This window comes from Somniosus microcephalus, chromosome 23 (genome assembly GCF_052327205.1).
Source record: "Somniosus microcephalus isolate GS21.2 chromosome 23, FLI_Smic_1.0, whole genome shotgun sequence".
In the NCBI taxonomy this organism is placed as follows: Eukaryota; Metazoa; Chordata; class Chondrichthyes; order Squaliformes; family Somniosidae; genus Somniosus; species Somniosus microcephalus.
The window spans coordinates 45665045-45675374 of record NC_141009.1 but is presented as its reverse complement, the minus strand read 5'-3'; the positions used below and the strand labels follow the sequence as shown (position 1 = coordinate 45675374).

At 43.3% G+C, this 10330-nt stretch overlaps 1 long non-coding RNA gene across 1 annotated transcript; it reads right to left on the bottom strand.

Annotated features, from left to right (window-relative positions):
• Window positions 1-6066: 6066 nt before the first annotated feature.
• LOC147101844 (uncharacterized) lies at window positions 6067-9770 on the bottom strand. Its single transcript, XR_015073405.1, has 2 exons — window positions 9596-9770; window positions 6067-7203 (listed from the first exon to the last, which is right to left on the bottom strand). It is a non-coding gene; the product is annotated as an uncharacterized LOC147101844 (long non-coding RNA).
• Between the last annotated feature and the right edge of the window lie 560 nt (window positions 9771-10330).

Here is a 10330-nt window from a genome sequence, read left to right as displayed (position 1 = left end):
AATGAATCTTCAGAACTGTAAATTATTGTGAATTCTTACAACCCTGCCCCAATCCATCAGGAATCGGGCTGCAAAACATGGGTTAATGCCTTTCTTATTGAGAAAGCTGGTTGAAGGGTCAAGGCCCTTAATCCAGGACAGCACCAAGGTTGACAAGAGGAATGATTAGATAAATCAATAAGTAGTCACGTGATGTTAAGCTTAGGTATTTAAAGCCAGTTGACTGTAGCTGGAAGGGAGAACTAAGGAATTCCACAGTTTTGATGTTCTGGGAGAGAATGTGTTAATTTTCGAGACGGTACAATTTCAACGCAGTGATGTTGCAGGGAAGAGGAAAAACATATAAAACAGCATTTCGAGCTTTGTGGGAACAGGACAGGAAAGATTAAAGGAAAAATGATCATATGCATGTTAAAAAAGTAGAGAAAGATTGGAGGCTAGAGTTAATAAAAGGATCATCGACCAGACAAGATTTTTCTTGCTCCTGTCTAGCTCTCAATGTCACAACTTCAAAAAAAAATCTTCAAAATGAATGGGATCAGATCTGTGATTTTTTTCTCGCCCCCCTCCTCACATGCTTCACCTTTGCTCAAGATAAGTCACAATAGAGAGGATACTTCCTCCGAATCACCTGATTTAATCATTTCAAGTATTCACTGAGATTGAATACATCCATTGAGGGCATCCACTCCAATGGGTTGCCAGGTGTCCAGCTGTGGCCCAGCGGTAGCAGTTTCATTTCTGAGTCAGAAGGCTGTGGGTTCTAAGTCCCACTCCAGAGACTTGAGCACCTAACCTATGCTGACACTCCAGTGCAGTACTGAGGGAGCGCAGCACTGTCGGATGTGCCGTCTTTCAGATGATATGTTAAACCGAGGCCTCTCAGGTGGACGTATAAGATCCCATGGCACCATTCGAGCAAGAGCAAGGGAGTTCTCCTGGAGTCCCGACCAACATTTATTATTCAAACAACACCTAAAACCGATTATCTGGTTGTTCATTTTATTACTGTTTGTGGGAGCTTGCTGTGCACAACTTGGCTGCCATGTTTCCTACATTACAACAGTGACAACACATCAAAAGTACTTCATTGGCTGCAAAGAGTTTTGGGACATCTTGAGCTCGTGGAAGACACTATAGAAATGCAAGCCTTCCTTTCTTTCTTCTATTGACGCTGACCCTATGTGCAACTCACCCACCTCAGGCTCATTACTGGTAAGTACCAGAGATGATGACTGATGGGGTGGGTTCCAGCAGCAAGCCAGCCCTGAATGATGGAAAGGCAATCATCTCAAAGTGGGATGTAGCTCCTGCTCCAGTTCTCCTCTAAATCAGCATCGATGACTATGGTGCACTGCAGTGGTCAGACTAACAGATTGCACATCAACAGAATGTGGACATTGGACTTCACAAACTCTTTCGATTTCAGTTAAATGGAAATGGAAACAACTGGCAGCTGTGTGAGAAATAGTTTGACAGTCTCTGTAGCAGCAGACTGCCGGTAGGAAGCTGTTCTCTTGCTGTGGATTGTATTGTACGGTTGAGGCACTGTTGTCTGCGGCATGTTGCACACTTGCAGCTGCACAGCAAACCATTTCACTTTCATGATAAGGAATTTATGTCTTTTGAAACTAACCGTCTTGCCATGGAAAAATTAAATCCAATTATTATTGGGCATTGCGCACTGCCGCGTTGCATTGCGATGGAGTCAGTGCAGCTGAATGCTGTACTGGGTGAAACATGCTTGGGTGTAATGCTGATAAATTGGCAGATAAACGTGTAATCTGTCGTGAATGAGGAAGGTAACTTGTCTGTAAGGCTTCAGAAATGGATACAAGGTTTATGCTGCGTTGTTGCTTGTTGTTCATCAGCATCCATTTTCCATGAAATTCATTTAACTTAGCAATTAGCACCCTAAGTTTGTTGTAAATAATGCACCATGAAATCTAGTCTTATGTCGTCAGTACTTTGTGTAAACCTTTTTATACTGATAAGATTTGTAGAGTTTATTAATTCATTAATGCTAGGTGGCAGCAGTGGCTCTCTCTCACTCTCTGAGGCAGAAGGCTGTGGATTCAAGTCCCACGCCAGAGGCTTGAGCACAAAAATCTAGGCTGGCACTCCCAGTGTAGTGCTGAGGGAGCGCTTTGGGATGTCATGAGGTTGTGCAAGGCTTTAGATAAATGCAAGTCTTTCTTTTTACTTTAAATACTGCTAGGCTCATTGCTCCGCTGAATTCGCCTCTCCATTGCTGCCAGAGCTCCAAATTTGGCACTTAACATGTCCTTCATGTTGACTGGTTAAAGCAAGATTCATCACAGTATGCTGTTCGAACTCATTCCTTCCATGGACCTCACAACTACTTAATTGTGAACTAAATTTGCCCTTCCTGACATTTAAAATCTAAGCGTCGTGTCACCTAACCACTGCTTCTTGATTTACCTCAACCTCTTTCTAACTCTTCAACCTTGGTTGTATTCTGAGGAAAGGTCATTGACCTGAAACGTTAACTCTGTTTCTCTCTCCACAGATGCTGCCTGACCCGCTGAGTATTCCCAGCATTTTCTGTTTGTATTTGTATTCATCCAGGTGAGTTTTGGCCCTTCATTCAGTTCTTCAATTTTATAAAAGAAATATTTCACATCTGTCATCTTTTCTGACCACGCCACCTGTGAAAAGTTAGAAACTCAAAAAGTATCTGCTCCCTGCATTCTTTATTTCGTTCTTTTCTCCTCCCCTTTATTTTCTACTCAGTGCTGAAACCAATAAAAGCCTTGTTGTTGAGTATATACTAAAAGTGGGTCTAATTTTCCTACCTAAATGTCTGAAGCACTTACACGTTTGAAATACTTGGTCCCAAATCACTTTTTCAACATTTAGGTCAATTACAAAAGAAGGGGTGTGTGGATAAAGAAAACAATGGTTCACATTTTGAACACACACACCTCAAAGACTTGTAAGGGACATCCATCAACAATGGTCTCAAAAGAACTACAAGTACCTTATTTTTGCCAGTAACCCCAGGCATCAAACTCAACATAAACTAATAGGGTGAGATGAATTAGAGTTTGAGGAGGCTCATGTGGAACCTGAACATTTGGGCTGAATGGCCTGTTTCTGTGCTCCAAATTCTATGTAGTTCTATGTAACAACTGTAGAAAACAACTTTAGCAAATGTAGTGACCTAGACAGTAGTTTAAAGTGCTCGAGGCAGCCATTCGGCCCATCGTATCTATACCGCCACTTTGCCAGAGCAAGCCAAAACAAATTCCCCTGTCCCATGCTCCCTCCCCTCAGCCTTGTATCTTCATCTGCTTGAAATATTTAAGAACATAAGAAATAGGAGCAGGAATAGGCCACTCGGCCCCTCGAGCCTGCTCCGCCATTCAATAAGATCATGGCTGATCTTGGGCTCAAAGCCACTTCCCTGCCCATAACCCTTCACTCCCTTATCTTGCAAAAATCTGTCTATCTCCACCTTAAATGTATTTAATGACCCAGCCTCCACGATACTCTGGGGCAGAGAATTCCACAAATTTACGACCCTCTGAGAGAAGAAATTCCTCCTCATTTCAGTTCTAAAAGGGCGACCCTTTATTCTGAAACTATGCCCCCGAGTTCTAGATTTCCCCACATGGGGAAACATCCTCTCTGCATCTACCTTGTCGAGCCCCCTCAGTATCTTATATGTTTCAATAAGATCACCTCTCATTCTTCTAAATTCCAATGAGTATAGGCCCAACCTGCTCAACCTTTCTTCATAAGTCAACCCCCTCATCTCTGGAATTAACCAAGTGAATCGTCTCTGAACTGCCTCCAATGCAAGTGTATCCTTCCTTAAATAAGGAGACCAAAACTGTACGCAGTACTCAAGGTGTGGTCTCACCAAACCCTGTACAGTTGTAGCAGGACTTCCCTGCTTCTTTACTCCAACCCCCTTGCAATAAAGGACAACATTCCATTTGCCTTTTTGACTATTTGCTGTACCTGCATGCTAACATTTTGGCCTAGAAATGCAGTGAGCTGCGCCACCAGTTAGCGCCCAAAAAGGGCACTTAGTGGCTGTAGCGCCACTAGTCACGCCTCCCGCGAAATTCAGGTGGGCGCTAATGGCGGCATTAGCCTGTAGTGCTACGCCACCACCAATGACATCATCGGTGTGCGCAGCGCCCCGCTACCACCCCGATCGTGATATTGGGTCATGCCCCCCCGCTGTAACGCCGGTTGCAATCTGTGACCGGTTCAGGGGGGCCGACCTGCGGCAGTAGTGGCGCTAATTAAAGGGGAGGTGTGGGGCGGCCAATTTTTTTGCTGGCCGCCTGCCAGCACTTCCTCGCGCCGCCGTCCCCGGCCTCCTGAGCACCCCCCCCGGGCAGTGTCGGCTGTGTCCCAGGAGCCCGGCACCTCTCCTCGGTGCCGGGCTCTTTTGCTGGCACTCACGATCTCTGATCGCGCTGGTGCAGGCCCCTCCCCTTTAAGAAGGGGAGGAAGGCCTGCAGTACCGCAGCGCACCGTGCCGCAGCGTGTGGTGCTGCATTATTCAGTTGCAGCGCCCCAAGAGGGATGCGGGGCACCTCGAGCAGCGCCCCGCTTCCGTTTGGGGTGCTGAAACTGAATATCGCGCTGGCGCAAGTGGCTCCGTCCGGAGTGGTAATTCCGGCGCCCAGTCGAGCTTGGCACCCCAAACGGGGCGCCACCAAATTTCTAGGCCTTTGTGTTTCATGCACAAGGACCCCCAGGTCCCTCTGAACTGTAGCATTTTGTAATCTCTCTCAATTTAAATAATAATTTGCTTTTTTATTTTTCCTGCCAAAGTGGATAACCTCACACTTTCCCACATTATACTCCATCTGCCAAATGTTTGCCCACTCATTTAGCCTGTCTATATCCCTTTGCAGATTCTTTGAGTCCTCTGCACAACTTGCTTTCCCACCCATCTTTGTATCATCCGCAAACTTGGCTACACTACACTCGGTCCCTTTATCCGCATTTTACTTTAAAAAGACAATGCTGTCTGCCAGAACCATTCCCTGTGGCAAAGCATTCCACACTCCAGCATCCATTTGTGTGAAGAAAATTCTTGTAACCTCTGTTCTAACTTAGTGGCACATTTAAATTGTTGAACCTTTGTCACTGGCCCCCAAACAGAAGAAATTGCCTTTCTCTATTCACGCTATCAAAACTCTGTATAATTTTGAAAAAAAAACTCTATTAAACCTGCTCTTAGCCTCTCTGCTCCAACAAAAATAGTCCCAGTATCTCAAATCTCTCTTCATATTTATAATTTCCTAATTGTGGCATCTTTGCTGTATGACTTTAATGCCCTTTCTGTAATAGGGTGCCAAAGACTGCCTACAGTACTCCTAATAATGGTCTGATCATTGCCTTATACAAATTTGTTCTTACTTCTTGATCTTATATTCTGCGTGTCTAGATATAAAACCCAATATGCCGCAGGCCCTTTTTATTGTTTTATCTACCTGCAGTTACACTTTTAGCACACACAGATGTAAAGAAATCAGAATTGAAAGGAATAGATCAGAAATGGACACCTCATCATGCAAGGATGTCAGTGCATAGTGGGGAGGCTTTTGTACCTCATTTACCTTATAGTGTTGCCTTTGACCGTCATTTATAATTCTGGAAATTAAATAAAGCAACAGCTGTGACTTTGAGGGGGCCAGCATTCCCTAATGGAGTGTTTTCAAGATGCCCCCCACCGTTGGATGTTGTCTGTGGGAAATATAAACACAGACTACAATCAGCAGTTAGATCATGTTGTCCCATCTGGCTCCTGCACTGCTGGCCCATTATAGCCATTACAGTAGCGGTCAAAAGCAAATAAAATTATTAATAGTGGAAATCTGGAAAAAAAAATCTAAAAAGCTGGAACGACAAAGCAGGTCTCTCAGCATATGGAAAAAACATGTTGAGACATCTCCATTTTTTTTGAATGACTTCCACCGCATAGAAACCGCCCAGCTTCATTCTGCGCTTTTAGGAGAGTTAGCGGATCTCAGTAATCGTGCTACAGTTGGCTACAGTGCGAGGGAAATGAAAAACAAGCCACCTGCAGTGTTGGACAGTGCCTTTGTGTGGATGTTGGGTGAGGACCGGATCACGCTCTGCCCTCGTCTGATTGTGAACCCAACACCCACCAACCAAGGTTCACACACAAACAGTGGCATCCGTGGAACTACACTACAGCATGAGTCAGTGCCTTCGGGAAAAAGAAAGCAATTTTTCTTCTATTTGAGCTTTGACCAGCACGTTAAAACAACTTGAATTCTGAGTAAGGAAGCATTTAGTGTACACATGCCAGCATAGTTCTGTCAGTTCTTGAATCATTTGATGGTGTTGGATTTTGTAAAGATAGTGTCAGTTTTTCTCCCCACAGCCTTTGATCGTTTATCTACTTCTGCAAATTTAGCTAACTAGGTTTATTTTAAGGCTGCAATCATTTGCATATAAAGGGGTTTCACTATCCAGACTCAGATGTTTGCACAATTACACTTATCCCTTGTTCTGTGTATGACTGAGGTCCTAGTAATGGGAACATCTGCTTGCAATCACTTTTGATCTCTCATCATAATTTGTTAAATATCTTGATGGAATTGGTTGTAACTTGTGAAGAAATTTATTTCTGTTAATGTTATTGTAGGAATGAATGGTTTAGAGATTACTGTTGCTGAGGTTAATTGATGAATTCCAGTGTTGTATTCAACAACACTGCTATGGATTTCTAGACAAAGGTTATGACAATGGGGTGAAAGCAGATATAAAAATAATGGGCAGCCATTTTTTTTCCAGAAAGTATATTGATCAAAAATCAGAACGACCAGAAGTTATGGACAAGAAGTGTATCTCTTCTTCTTCGTCTTCTTAGGCAGTCCCTTGGAACCGAGGATGACTTGCTTCCACATTAAAAATTAGTTCTCAGGTGACTGATGAGTCCAATGCGGGACCTACAGTCTCTGTCACAGGTGGGGCAGACGGTGGTTGAAGGGGCGGGTGGGTGGGGTGCTTGGGTTGATGTGCGCTTCTTGCGCTGCCTGCGCTTGGCTTCTGCTTGCTCCCGGCGAAGAGTCTCGAGGTGTTCGGCGCCTTCCCGGATGCTTCTCCTCCACTTTGTGCGGTCTTGGGCCAGGGATTCCCAGGTGTCAGTAGGGATGTTACACTTTTTCAAGGAGGCTTTGAGGGTGTCTGGGGGCAGAGGAAACAAGAAGTGTATAGTTCTGTATTGAGCAACAAAAAAATAATTTTTGGAAGAAGTAAACTTCAGTTCAGCTCGAAGCACAAGTTACAGCTTCTTTTCCCGTATGTTTCGACCCTTTTCTCTCCTGAAGGTGCCCTGTTAAACTGGGACATAGCTCCATGGCTGTTAGCAACTTTCCAGTAACATGGTGGCCATTCTTCACATGTAAGGCTAGACAGCGAGCGTCACAGTGCTGGGCACCACACCTGAGCCCAATCCTGACTTCATCCTCATATCAACAATGCACTTCCCAGCACAGGTCACTGGATAATGATCAGGAGCACCAACCGTGGCTGTTTCCGCCTTCCGTAGCCCAGAGGTGCTAAGGCTGATTCCAGCAAATATAACTAAACCCGTGACATGAACTAATTTAGCACATAACTAATGCTTGATCCTGGGGCCCTCCAGTCATTGATAATTAAAGAAGTTGATCGGGTAGATAGAGAGAAACTATTTCCTCTGGAGGAGGAGTCCAGAACAAGGGGGCATAACCTTAAAATTAGAGCTATTTGTCCAGGGGTGATGTCGGGAAGCACTTTGTCACGCAAAGGGTAGCAGGAATCTGGAACTCTCTCCTTCATAAGGCTGTTGAGGCTAGGTCAATTGAAAATGTCAAAACTTAGATTGGTAGCTTTTTGTTAGATAACGGTATTAGGAGATATGGAACCAAGGCAGGTAAATGGACTTAAGATACAGATCAGCCACGCTCTAATTGAATGGTGGAACAGGCTCGAGGGGCTGAATGGCCTGCTCCTGTTCCTATGTTGAGTACCACGCCTCATTTTGCAGTTTCTAATTCAGGTACAGTATTTAGAAGTGTGACCTATCAACCACATCATGGCAGATTGTGACAACTAATTAAGAAATTGGCAAGCATAATTGTTGACGTTCTAATTACTAAACAGCAGCATGTGCAACAAAGAAATCTTTACACAAAGTGCTTTGAATCGCTATGGTTTTATGAAGATCAGTCTAGGGCCTTACTGGAGCAAACTGGAGAACTGCAGTCCTGCTGAGCAAATGAATTGAATTTGCTTTCGACCTGCCATATGTAATAACACTGATATCCATGACGAGATAAAAATGGTGGGGGGTAGAAATGATACAGAAATATTATTATAAGATCAATATGACTCTGATTAACCTTATTCACGTTATAAAATGGATACACTTCTGGTATTTATTGCGAGTTTCTCGACGAAGCACCATCATCGAGAAAGTAATTGGGTGCCTCAAGAACTTTGTTAGCAAATTGGGTTATAAAAATTGCCTTTCTATGAATTTTAAATGACACATTACATCTTCCCATGAATAAAATAAGATCAAAGCCACAGGATATTTTATTGAAAGTCATAAAATGAATTTGTAGCCAGGCCGGGAATGAAATTGACTTGACATGGAGATGAAATTTGTAAGTGAGAACTTATTGATTGTCCCCATCACTATTCTGCTAGTAATTTTACCGCACGTCTGTTCCTGTATTTCACTTCATTATTTATGCTGTAAAAATGCTATTCCAATGATTATAACACCTTCATTTACAAGAAGAGACATATAGCATCAATGCTAAAAATAATGCAACAGCATCTTGTAAGGGGTTGACAACAACTGCTGACATTGTGTATTAAAGCTGTTCTGACTGCTTCATGGCACGTTCTCTTGTTTGATTTTGGTGATGCACTGATTAAAGGGGAACAAATTAGTGCGGCCTTTTTTTTGTTTAACATTCTTCTTTTTAAAAAGTCAAAGATATAACGGCCCACAATTTGCTGTGAAAAACGTGGCACGGCTAATAGCGCTCGCCGCTGTTTATGCGCAAATGCTACAGCAACTTCAGGCGAGGGCAGACGGGGGGATTAAGTGCGGAAATCTAACAGTTGCTGCCCGAGATGCGCCGCTACGCCGTTAGTTTCACGAAAATGGCACCTCGGTGTCTGGCTCACCATTGGAATGCATTGAATGGCGTGAGGCTGCTGTACTTGCACAGTAGATACGAACTAAACTCGTCACAGAAAGTTAGAGCTGGTCTGAAGTGAAGTAAGAGCCCGTCTTGGAGCCACTTAAAGTCCGCGTATATTTAATTAATTAAATGTCAGAGATTCTTTCATCAATGTGCTAAGTGTTAATTACTGGCACCAAAAATTAACTATTACAAGTGCAGAGTCGCATTCCTCCAGGTTTTAATTATTGTTGGATATTTAAAAATGTGTATTTTAAATTTTTTTTTTAAATTTCTTGCGTCTCTTTTTTCTCTCTCTCTCATGATCCAATCTTTCTTTCCCTCTCTTTATTTCTCCTTCTGTACCTGATTTGACATTGAATTCACCCACTCTAACTTACACTTCCTTCTCAGTCCTGGCGCCGTCAATTTCACAATCCCTCAGTCTGATTGGTTAGGAAGTCACGCCCTTGCTTTCCATGTTCACTCAGGTCCCAGATGCCCGGTTTCCCTCGCTGCTAGTTTTTTAGCTCGCACTTTCAGCAACTTGCAACGCAAAATATTGTTGAGATTAAACAGGCAAGGGCAAGTCTAACTTATGGCAGGCGCCGTTAGATTAATTCCTATAGTAAATTATGGCCAATAAATTGTACCCGCGAGTGTCCAAATGGGACAATAGTCCAATTAGGTTAATCAGTATCAGCATGCACAAGTCATGCATCCATTCATCACCTGATGAGCAAAAGAGAGTCGAGTTTGGATGAAAATCTCAGTGGCAAACAATTAGGGCTGCAATACTGACTTTAATATATAAAACGGTTTGACATACATTATTAGCTTTTGTTAAAGCTCATTTTGTCTGACAGCTGGCAGACAGAAAAGAGGAATTTCTAAGGGTGGATGTCACGCCACTTGAGACGTCTCACTCACTAGGAGTAACAATCACCTACAAAAAGAGCCATAAGGAAGCCAAGAGATCTCTGGAAAAATAGATGGTGCGTAATTGTGGCAGTAACAGCAAAAGCTTTTTCAGAAGTCAGAAGGACCATCTAAGGCCACTAATGAATACTGCAGGACAGATTCAGATGATTCTCAGGTTATGGCAGAGCTGCTAAATGACTATTTTATATCAGTCT